At 38.4% G+C, this 12,760-nt stretch overlaps 1 pseudogene; it reads right to left on the minus strand.

Moving 5' to 3' along the window:
* Window positions 1-1,317: 1,317 nt before the first annotated feature.
* Window positions 1,318-2,218, minus strand: LOC120203564 (annotated as a pseudogene).
* Between the last annotated feature and the right edge of the window lie 10,542 nt (window positions 2,219-12,760).

Here is a 12,760-nt window from a genome sequence, read left to right on the forward strand (position 1 = left end):
CCTAAATATATTATTTTAATATAAAGGACTAAAATGAATAAAATTGAAATTCGAAGACTGAATTAAATTATTATAAATTTAATTTAGTGACTAAAATGTAAATTTACAAATATGAGGACTGCTGATGGGGTTTAACTATTGTATAATTACGCGCATAGTCCTTCCCGAAACGACGTCGTTCGGGAAGGACTATAAAAGGTCCAAACCGGCTGGCCCGAAGGGCCAGTCTTCATTTTTACTTCTCCTTCTCTCTCTTCTTTGAGAAAAAAATTTTCTCTCTCGCTTCTCTCTAGAACAGAGAGAAGCCAGACGGCCGACAGCCGTCAGTCGGCGTTAGTCCGCCGTCTACCACCGCCGCCGGCCACCGTCTTCGGTGGCCGGAATTTTTTTTTACATCTAAACGTAGATCGGACCGTCCTAATGACGGTTCCGATGTTCTTTTCCGTTAAACGGCTCCCAATCGGAGCAAATCTAAAAAGAATACCTTCGGTTTTTCGAAGGTTTTGGTGAGATCCGGCGTTGGCTTCCTCGGTAAGTCTTCTTCCTTTTCTTTATTTTCTGGTTCTTTGCTGCTGAGATCGTTGGTAATAGTTTGTATCTTCTGTTTTTTTTTTCCCGATTCTGTCTCTCTTTTTTCTGTCTTTCTGTCCCGTGGTTTTTTTTTTCAGGTTCGGGTGGTGGCTTTTATAGCCACCACCGTTGTAGCCGTCGGACCGGTCCGAAGAGGGGGTCGGTGAGTCACCGGACACCAGTGGTGACTCACCCCGTAGCCGTGGTGGACGGCTGGCGTTGGAGCTCTGGAGCGTTCGGTTGGGACGTGGCAGCGGCGGAGGCGGCGAGATAGCAGCGGCGGCGCGTGTCCCTAGGGTATCAGACCCTAGGGTTCCATCTGGGGCAATCTGGACCGTTGGATCGTGCCAGATCCAACGGTTGTGATGAGGCGGCCGGCTAGATTAGGGTTAGGAAACCCTAACTGGAAACCCCAAATGTTTAGGGTTTCTGGTTTGATTTGGACCGGTTCTGGTTTGTTTGTAACTGGGCCGGTCCAGTTGTAATTGGTCTGTAATTATTTATTTATATATTTATTTAATATGTATTTAATAATAATAATAATAATGATAATTATAATAATAATATATAATAATAATAATAATAATATAATATAATAATAATATAATAATAATAATGATGATAATAATAATAATATAATAATAATAATAATAATAATAATAATAAAATAATAATAATAATAATAATATGGATAAAAAAATTAGTATCTTCAATCATTATATGCAGTTGTAAAACTGTTCATTGTGTAATTTGACAAGTTGATTACAACAATGGGAATTCATAGTCGTGATTATTCACAAATGGTCTTCCTTGGTCATTGAAAAACTGGGGTTGTTCATCTCCCGTCGTTAAATCATGAATGCTTGATCTTTTCTTGTCCTTTTTATTAGCTGAGTTCATCCGGAGAAAGTATTTTTGAGCATGGCTTGCCACTTGAGTTGGTGTCCTTGAAACGACGGCGTTTCTCAATATGCTCCTCCAATCCCCTTTCCCATACTTCTGAAGTCCGATAAGAAATAGCCTATCCATATATATATATATATATATATAAATGTTAAAAGAAAAATGTTTAATTAAACATAAAAAAATCGCATCAGCATTTGAGTAAGATTATTTGATCATTCTATAAAACTTGAGGTTTAAATTATACAAAATTAAGCTATATAAAATAAATTTTAATTTTAAATATAGTAGAGGGACCAAACTTAAATTTTGACCTTTAATTGAAAAAATGATTCCAAATTCTAACCTGTGTTCTTCGTCCAGGGGACGCCCTTTTTCTCTCGCTTTCCCTTTCCTTTCCTTTCGATCCAGCCCAAGCTTGGCTCCCACTTGACTCGTTAATCCTACGCCTCGGTTCTAACTCACCCTCATAGCTCGGTAGCTCAACTCTTCCCGACTCAATTTCCAAAAGATCATGCTCTAAATCCTCGTAATGTTTCTTAACCTCCATGGCCGACTTCCCGGGAACTTGAGCAGCGATCTTTTCCCAGCGGTGGGGCGATTGATCGTCGGAGAACATTACCAGAGCTTGCTCGAACAGCTTGTCTTGCTGCCAGGACCAGGCCGATGAAAATAATCGTTGGTTGGGATCATAACTAAGCTGAATTTGAGCTGCGTAATTAGATTTTGTGTGGCAAAAGCGATGGTTGTTTGGTCAAGGGGAGAGGGGATGTTTTATAAGATGTGAATTTTGATTTTGATTTTTAGTTTTGGATTACGTTAACCTTCGGCTACCTATGATAGAGGTTGAGATCATGTTAAACACGTTTCGCCACTATTTTATTTTCGCATGTCAGTAAAAATATTTTTTAATTCTTTATGCAGAAACCAGTCGCGGAAAGTTTATAGAGCCGAAATGTTTTTAGTTTTTGTTTTGGGTAAATTATTCCGCCATCACTACATCATCTTCTTACTTTTATTTTAACCATAGAAATTTAAAAAATATTAGTTTAATCATTTGTTTTTTGAATTATTCTTATTTTAACCACTCTAGTTGGTTTTAAATTCATATTAGTGGTACTTTCATAAACATTTTTAATATATATAGTTTAATATATTCAACGTCAATTTGAAAAATTTTATTTTAGAACTCGACCCAGATCGTATCCTTCCCAAAATCTGCGTTGAACTCGAATTTTAAAAATAAAAAAGCTCAGCCCTACCCAAGTGGGTTGGTTGGGACTCTCGAGAAAAATTGGCATCAGTGTTAAACACTTAACGGTCAAATAAAATTTTAATAATAAAATTAAATGACAATAAAAATACAGTAAAAGTTAGATGACGTAAAGATGTGATTTAGAACAAAATTTGGTGCATGGATTGCTCTACATGCAAACAACACATATTTAATATATAATTATCACTTTTGTTTCGTTTTGGTCACTCAACTATTTCTTTTTAAAATCATTAAACGTTTAGATTTAGTTTCATTTTGACCATCGTCTTTAAAAAAATTAATGTTGATACTAGTGTGTTACCATAAGATAATGTCATGTTATTATTGAAAAAAATAAAAAAAATGTCACGTCAATAATTTTATTGAATGCTCGAGAGCCCCCTGCAGTCATGTAGACTCGACACAGACTGAATTCAGAAACGGTAAACAAGCAAATATATGATTAAACGTGAAGCTTTTTTATGCCTGAAGAACTATGCAACTATTTAGTATGTTCACCTTAGGTGCAACAGCTGCAGATGGATCAATGACTCTGTATTCATTCATCTTCCATTTGGTTTTCCTCTCACAAGGGGATTTCCCCTTATAAAATACCATTGGTTTCTTCGTTCCTATCACTTGATCATCGGACGAGTAGACATATCCGGTAGACCCCGCTGTCTGTTAGGAAAATAAACCCAGTACAAGTAATTTCCCTATAACCAGATTAGTGAGAATGCGAAATAAAAGCGGAAAAATAATACCCGAGAATTGATAACGGAGTTCAGCCAATTGTGCTTACGTCTCCGGGCTGCTGCAGATCTTTTACTAAGAGAGAAAATTTACAGGTATTTACAAAACACTCACTACTCACAAGAAAGCTTTCTAGTATAGGAAGAAAGAAATATTTTGGGATGATTTTGAAGCTAAATGAGCTAGGGTATTTATAGTTGAAACTTAGGGACTAATCTTGTAATTACCCTAAAATACAATGGCTCAATTTGGTGATTAACCCTTGCCCAAATTCAACAAAATTAGGCAACCTAATTATTGTTGAATTGTGTAGCCGCCCATGCATTGAATTTCCACGCCATGTGCTTTTGAATTTCAACAATCTCCCACTTGAAGACTGATTTTAATCTGTCTTCACACCTCGATCAATGCAGCAGCTTTTCTAGTCTTGTTACTCTAGCATGCCAACTGAAGTTGAACACAACTTCAGTTTGTCTGTGGTCACCGTCTTTGTCAACATGTCTGCCGGATTTTGAGCTCCGCTAATCTTTTCAAGTTTTCAAAATCCCATCTTCCAGAAGAGACCGGATAAAATGATATCGCAATTGTATATGCTTCGTCCTGGAATGAAAAGACGGATTCTTCGCTAGATGGATAGCACTTTGACTGTCGCAATACAAGACATTGTTTTCTTGTTTCTTGCCTAACTCTTCCAAGAAACTTTGGAGCCAAACCATCTCCTTGCTGGCTTCCGTAACAGCGACATATTCTGCTTCAGTTGTGGAGAGAGCAACTATCTTCTGTAGTTGAGAAACCCAACTCACTGCGGTTCCTCCTAGAGTATAGACATACCCTGTAGTGCTTCTTCTGATGTCGACATTTCCGGCTAAGTCAGCATCTACATAGCCTGTTAGTATCGTATCTCCACCTTTGAAACAAAGTGCTTTGTTTGTAGTACCCCGCAGATATCTGAGGATCCATTTGACTGCTTCCCAGTGTACTTTTCCCGGATTATCATGTACCTGCTAACAGCTCCCACTGCTTGAGCAATATCTGTGTGTGGTACAAACCATGGCATACATTAGACTTCCAATTGCTGAGGCATACGGCACCTTCACCATGTGTGCACGTTCTTCCTCCGTCTTTGGTGACTGTTCTTTGGAGAGTCTAAAATGAACACCTAAAGGTGTACTTACTGTTTAGCATCTTGCATGTTGAACCTGGAGAGTACTTTGTTGATGTATTGCCTGTGATAACATCAAAGTCCCCGACTTGTGTCTCTCTTGATCCTCATCCCAAGAATCTGCTTTGCAGCGCCCATCCTTCATAGCAAACTGGTTCGACAATTTTTGCTTCAAGTTTATAATCTCTTGCATATCTGAGCCTGCAACGAGCATGTCATCAACATACAATAATAAAATAATGAAGCTGTTGTCGAACCTCTTGATGTAGCAACAATGATCTGTTTGGCATCTTGTAAAACCACTGCTACTCATGAAACTATCAAACTTCTTGTACCACTAGGAGCTTGTTTTAAACCATACAAGCTCTTTTTCAACCTGCATACCAGGTTTTTTTGTTGCTCTATGAACCTTCTGGCTGCCTCATATAGATTTCTTCCTCCAAACCCCATGAAGAAAAGCTGTCTTTACATCTACTCTCAAGATGTAAATTCTCTGCAGCTACAATTTTCAACACCAGTCTGATTGTAGACAGTTTTACGACTGGAGAGAAAATTTCATTGTAGTCAATACCTTCTTTTTGCTGAAAGCCTTTGACAACCAATCTGCTTTGTAGCGTTTCTCCCATCGTGCTCTTCTTTGATCCTGTAAATCACTTGTTATGGAGCGCTTTCTTGCCTGGTGGTAATTCAGCTAATTCCCACGTCTGATTTAACATAAGTGAGTACATCTCATCTTTCATGGAAGACTCCCACTTGACTGAATCATCCACATGCATCGCTTCATCATAGCACTCGGGTTTCACCATTGTCAGTCAGCACAAGTAGTGCAAAGAAGGCGAATACCGTTGGGTTGGTTTAGGAATTCTGGAGGAGCGTCTCAGTTCTGGTGTGCCTGGTTCTTCCTCTTGAACTGTTTCAGGACTGATCTGAACATCATTTCCAGAAATCTCCTCGAACTCAGCAAATTCCTTTGTTTCAGCTTCGATATTACTTGATTCTGCGGTTGACCTATCTTGTACATCACATTTTCATTGAAAATGACGTCTCTGCTTCTGATGATCTTCGATTTTCGTAGTCCCAAAACCGGTAACCGAACTCATCACCACCGTAACCAAAAGACACATTTTTGGACTTGGCATCAAGTTTACTTCTTTCAGCAGAGTTTATGTGTACATAAGAAATACAACCAAACACTCTTAAGTGTGAAAGGTTTATTTCTTTCTAGCTCCAAGCTTCCTCTGGTATTCCGCCATCCAAAGGAACTGAGGGCCCACGGTTGATCAGGTAAGTGCAGTGTTGATAGCTTCAGCCCATAGAAATTTGGGCAATCCGGCATGTATCCTCATGCTTCTGGCACGTTCATTTAGAGTTCTGTTCATGCGCTCTGCTACCCATTCTGTTGTGGTGTTATGGGAACTGTTGTCTCCATCTGATCCCATTGTTTGCGCAGAAATCTCTAAATCTACTGTCTCTGTACTCTCCTCAATTGTCAGACCTCAACCGCTTGACTTTCAAACCAGTCTCATTTTCCACCATGGCCTTCCATTTTCTGAAGGTATCAAAGACTTCTGATTTCTTCTTCAGAAAATAAACCCACACCTTCCTTGTTGAATCATCGATGAAGGTGACATAATATAGTGAGCCTGCAAGAGATGGAAACTGGGGATGGTCCCCATACATCAGTATGAATCAATTCTAACCTTTCTGCCTTGGAGTCTTGCCAATCTTTGTAAAGCTGACTTTCTTTTGTTTTCCAAAGATGCAATCCTCGCATAGTCGACATCTACATTCTTTAGATCCGGCAGCTTCCCTTTTGACAAAAGTATCTTCATCCCTTTCTCGCTCATATGGCCAAGCCTTTGGTGCCATATGTTTGATTTTCCATCAGCATCTGCTACTGTAATGATATTCTCTAAATTTGAGGTTACATAGAGAGTACCAGTCTTCTTACCACGAGCAATGACGAGTGCTCCTTTGGTAATCTTCCATTCACAGCCTGAAAAAGTTGTACTATATCCTTCTCCATCAAGCTGTCCAACAGAAATCAGATTTCTTTTGAGGCCAGGAATATGTCTCACTCCTGTCAGCTTCCAGGTGGTCTGGTTTGGCAGCTTTAGTCGGATATCTCCTTTTCCGACGATCTTCAAGGTTTCATCATCAGCAAGATGAACCTTCCCAAAATCACACTGACATAGTTCTCCATGATTTCTTGGCATGGGGTGGAGTGGAAAGATGCCCCTGAATCCAAGATCCATGATTCAATCGGACTGTTGACGCTTAGAATCATGGCATCACCTGTCTCCTCTGTCACGTTGGCAGATTCCTGTGCGCCGGTATTTTTCTTCGGTGCTCGGCAATCTCTTTTGATGTGACCCTTCTTGCCGCAATTATAACAGGTAAAATCTTTATTTCCTGTTCTTGATTTTCCCCTTCTGGATTTCGATCTGCTACGATTTGAATTCCTTTCTGAAGTTCTCCCTCTGGACTCCGTGTGCAAGGCTGAGGAGGTTGATGCTTCACCCGATTCTCTCCGTCGAATTTCTTCGCTCAGTACCAGATCCCGAACATCGTCGTATTTTAATTTGCTGTTTCCCGACGAACTGCTGACTGCTGTAACGGTAGCATTCCAACTGTCTGGTAGAGATGATAAGAGAATTAAAGCTCGAACTTCATCATCGAATTCAATTTCCACTGAACTCAACTGGGTTGTGATTGTGTTGAGTTCATTTAGGTGTTGTGCCACCGATGCCCCTTCCGTCATCCGCAAATTGAATAATCGCCTCATCAAATGAACTTTGTTTGAGGCCGATGGCTTCTCATACATACTGGAGAGAGCAGCCATAAGACCCGCCGTGGTCTTTTCCTTTGCTATGTTGAAAGCAACATTGCGGGATAACGTCAGTCGGATAACTCCGAGGGCTTGTCTGTCAAGAAGAGCCCAGTCTTCATTCTTCATGCCCTCTGGTTGTTTTCCTGATAGGGGTTGATATAGATTTTTCTGGTACAGAAAATCTTCAATTTGCATCTTCCAAAATCCAAAGTCCGCACCATCGAACTTTTCAATTTTCACCTTCCCTTCGTCTGCAGCCATCGCTCCCACTCGAATCTGGCTTCTTTGGATCGTTTTTGACAATTTCTGTGAACCGCCGTGTATTAGAACACCTCCGTCGACAAACTCGTATCGCCGACCGAATTTCACTATTCACGAAATTCACTATTCATGTGAATAGTAACCTCACAGAAAAATTGACAAAATTTACAACCAAAAGCTCTGATACCAGTTGTTAGGAAAATAAACCCAGTACAAGTAATTTCCCTATAACCAGATTAGTGAAAATAATACCCGAGAATTGATAACGGAGTTCAGCCAATTGTGCTTACGTCTCCGGGCTGCTGCAGATCTTTTACTAAGAGAGAAAATTTACAGGTGTTTACAAAACACTCACTACTCACAAGAAAGCTCTCTAGTATAGGAAGAAAGAAATATTTTGGGATGATTTTGAAGCTAAATGAGCTAGGGTATTTATAGTTGAAACTTAGGGACTAATCTTGTAATTACCCTAAAATACAATGGCTCAATTTGGTGATTAACCCTTGCCCAAATTCAACAAAATTAGGCAACCTAATTATTGTTGAATTGTGTAGCCGCCCATGCATTGAATTTCCACGCCATGTGCTTTTGAATTTCAACACTGTCTCAAGTAAAATCATTGGTCATGTTCTTTACAAAGCTCTCCTGCAAGCTCTGCAACCATAAACACAAAAGTTTACCTACTGCAGAAGTCTTGTTTAATTAAAGCAATTCGAACCCATAAGTTTACTCGGAAGGTCCCGTGGCTCGACGTCGTAAACGTTGAGGACCGGGATTACACGGTGCATAACTCGTCTCATGCCTTCTAATTGGTTACGTAGGTACTCTTCTTCAGTTGGAAAGAACCGAAAACATCATCATTATACTTTGTATAATGACATGTACATATTCAAATATGATACTCACTTCAATTCTGTATAATATAAGATCATATGATCGGTTACATTGTATACAATAATGGAGTAACCAGCTAATGCATTTACCAAAATGGCGAAAGGAATTGTGGTCGGCCACGGCGAGAGCACAAAAGGCAACAATTGATGAGAGTAAACGACTTCCATTTTCCTCGTGGTAAGGTTATACGAAACCAAGAAACCTCCATAGCCCAAGTAGACAATATCAGAATCAAGTGGGTGGAGAGCCAAAGGGTAAATAAGTCAACTTCACCATTCCAAGAATCAGAGAACTTGACCCTGTACTCCAAACACCATTGCTGAGCTTCATAATCCGAGACCTCCCACACGCAAACGTAGCGCGCTCCTAAACAAGTGTCGGTCACCTCGAAGTACCGGAAACAACCGCGAGTGACCCCAGGACGAAAAGATGGTCGCTTTGTTTATTATCAGGTAGGTTCATAAGACCGAGAAGGACGTCGGATTCGTTTTTGGGATTGTATGTAATGATCTTGCTATGACGAAACTCAAGCCAATGTAAACTTCCATTGTAATTCACAACAAGGGAATCCGTTTTTATTTAATAGTCAAATAAAGGACAGTTTACCATTGAACAACGCCATTCGCCGGCCTCCGAAGAGAAAGTTTCTAATTGTACAGCGTAGAATGAGTATGATCCATTGTCGGCGGTCGGAAAACGAACCAATTCGTAGCAATCATCTTTGCTAATGAAACCAATGGCGACTGATTTGATCACTCTAGGTGGTTTAGGGAGAGCAATCCATTGCTGAATAAGTGGATTGCAAATGTAGTAAATTTTCTGCCAGTAAAAGCTTTCGGAACATAACAACAAACCATTGCTCGATGCCAGGATCTTCACGGGACAATCATGTCTTGAACAAGGTGAAGATATTAATTTTTTATCCATATTATTATTATTATTATTATTATTATTATTATTATTATTATCATTATTTATATATATATATATATTAAATACATATATAAATATTATTAAAAAATAATAATTACAGGCCCAATTACAACTGAACCGGCCCAGTTACAAACCAACCAGAACCGGTCCAGATCAAACCAGAAACCCTAAATATTTGGGTTTCCAGTTAGGGTTTCCTAACCCTAATTTAACCAGCCGCCTCAGCTCACAACTGTTGGATCTGGCAAGATCCAACGGTCCAGATTGCCCCAGATGGAAACCCTAGGGTCTGATACCCTAGGGACACGCGGCCGTCGTTGCTATCTCGCCGCCTCCGCCGCTGCCACGTCCCAACCGAAGACTCCAGAAGATAATACCAGCCGTCCACGCCACGGCTATTCGGTGAGTCACCACTGTAGTCCGGTGACTCACCGAGACCCCATCTTCGGACCGTCCGACGGCCATACCGGTGGTGGCTATAAAAGCCACCACCCCAACCTGAAAAAAAGGGACAGAGAGAAGAAACCGAGACAGAACCGGAGAGAAAGAAAAAAAAAAAACAACAACAACTAAACCAACGATCTCAGTCAGCATCAACGCAGCAAAGAAACAAAGAGAGAAGAGAGGAAAAAGCTTACCCTGTCATCGGAGAGCCCCAACCGTCACCGGATCTCACCGGAACCTTCGAAACACCGAAGGTACTTCGTTAGATTCGCTCCGATTGGGAGCTTTTTTAGGAGGAAACAATACGGAAACCGTCCTTAGGACGGTCCGATCTATCTATTAGTAAAAAAAAAAAATTTCCGGCCACCGGATGCGGTGGCCGGCGGTGATAATCACGGCGGCACACGGTGGCCGACCGGTGACCGGCTTCCCTCCGGTGAGGGAAGCTGGAGAGAGGCGAGAGAGTTTTAAAACTCTCTCAGTTTAGAGAGAGAGAGGGAAATGAGAAATGAAAGCTGGCCCTTCGGGCCAGCCGGTTTGGGACCATATATAGTCCTTCCCGAACGACGTCGTTTCGGGAAGGACTATGCGCGTAATTATAAATAGTTTAAACCCCGTCCGCAGTCCTCTGAACTTGTAAACTTTACATTTTAGTCACTAAATTGAATTTATAATATTTTTAATTCAGTTTCGAATTTTAATTTCTTTTATTTTAGTCCTTATATTAAAATAATATATTTAGGATAAATTACAGATTTAATCCCTTAATTTTAATAAATAATATTTTAATCCCTAGTTCATATTTTTAATTTATTTTATTCTAATATCTGAATTTTAGATAATTTTGTTTTAGTCACTAAAAAATAAAATAATGAAATAATATATTTAACCCCTGTATTTTGATTAATTATGAATGGATTTTAATTTTATTTTACTGTAATTTAGTCATTTATTTTATATGTTTTAATTTATTTTATTGTTTTTAAATATATTGTTTTAATAGAATTTTTCTTTTTATATTGTTAAATATTTTATATATTCATAAATAGTAACTTTTAAATATTTATTTTTAATATCGAAGAAAGGACAGTTAATACACTGGATGTCCTATTCTGATATTTTTAAATTAAAAATTAAACAATATTATTTAAATTAATATTTATCAATATCAAAGAAAGAGCTGTCTTAAGGCACCTAGAAGTTTTTTCTGATATTTTAAATAAATATATTTTTGAATATAAGATTAAAAATTAAATATATTTTTTTAAATTTTAATAATAGAGACAATTTATAATTAAAAAAGTACCAATTTTGGGCGTTGTAGGGGTGCTAATCCTTCCCTAAACGTAACCGACCATGAATCCCTTTTATTATTAAAAAAGAACGAATTTTTGGTTAAAACGCAGATCAGTTTATCTTTAATTAATGTTTTCTTAAAAAACTTTTAAAAGATATTTTTTAGGTATTCGACCTACCTGACCCAAAAGGCCGATGGCGACTCCCAAATTATTTTCAAAACCATTATTCACATCAATTTCCCCGCCAAATAAATATTTCGTGCCCTGACGAAAACCGGTTACGACAGCTTGGCTCCCGCTGGGGACCGGTCAAACTTTTAAAAATCAATTATAAATGTCTCTATAATTAAAAATTAAAAGTTAATATATTTAATTTTAATTCTTTCTTTCAAAATTTTTATATTTACTTATTTTCATAATATTTATTTATTTTATTTGTAAGTATTTTATTTCATTATTTATTTTGTCAGAGGTATGAACATTTCTCCTCACACACAACACTTGCATTGCATAACATAAAACTCTATAATTGAGTTTGTCCCTTTTAAGTGGGAGTGAAAGCGACGTCTTCGTGAGAATTTATTCTCCGTGTCAGACCTAGCAAGTAACTTTCGGGGTTCATATGCTCTATATCTTCGTGAGAATTTATTCTCCGTGTCAGATATAGAGAAATGTATCCCCTCGAATTGAACTCGATCCACTTTAGTCTGTGATGGACTAGGATTGAGGGTTAGCAACCCAAGGGGGCACTACAAGGACAATTCGGGTACCTTGATTCTTAGATCTGAAACCCTGCATATAGAACCTTAGAAAAACTCTTCCGATCAGAAGTCATGCCGAAATTTTGTCCAAATAGGTGTACACACAGGAGAAATGAATTCTGACTTTCCTGTTATTTATTGTTTAAATTACATGTTTATTTAAATTATTAAATTTAGAAAGGCATGTTTAAATAAAGAATATTTAGGTAAATGTTATTATTAAATTTCTTTATTATGTAAACTAATTATTTTCTTTTGTGTGTTCTTTATTTTCTGTTTGCATTGCATCATACAGGATAAAAGACATTGATCATTGTGTTAATTGTCTCATTGGAAAGCCTTCATCTATGGATAAAAAGTGTTCAAATCAAGTAATTCTAAACTCAGAAGTAAGACAATGAGCTGAAGACTTACAAAGATAAGAAGGAGACAGTTTGCAGGATGATTATGTATCTGACTTGGCCAGTTATGCTCCAGTTTCACTAAAAAGAAATGATATGCAAGATTTGCGAAGCATTTGGGAAAGTTGGGATTCAACAAAAATTGCAGTTTTATCAGACTTACGGAGACATCCCATTTTGCTCTATGTTGAAGTTGATGATGAATTACTCAGAGCCCTAGTTCAATTCTGGAATCCGGGTACAATTGCTTCACTCTCAATAAAGAAGATTTGGTCCCTACTATTGAAGAATACAC

The sequence above is a fragment of the Hibiscus syriacus genome, unplaced genomic scaffold (assembly GCF_006381635.1).
Source record: "Hibiscus syriacus cultivar Baekdansim isolate YM2019G1 unplaced genomic scaffold, ASM638163v2 tig00000340_pilon, whole genome shotgun sequence".
In the NCBI taxonomy this organism is placed as follows: domain Eukaryota; kingdom Viridiplantae; phylum Streptophyta; class Magnoliopsida; order Malvales; family Malvaceae; genus Hibiscus; species Hibiscus syriacus.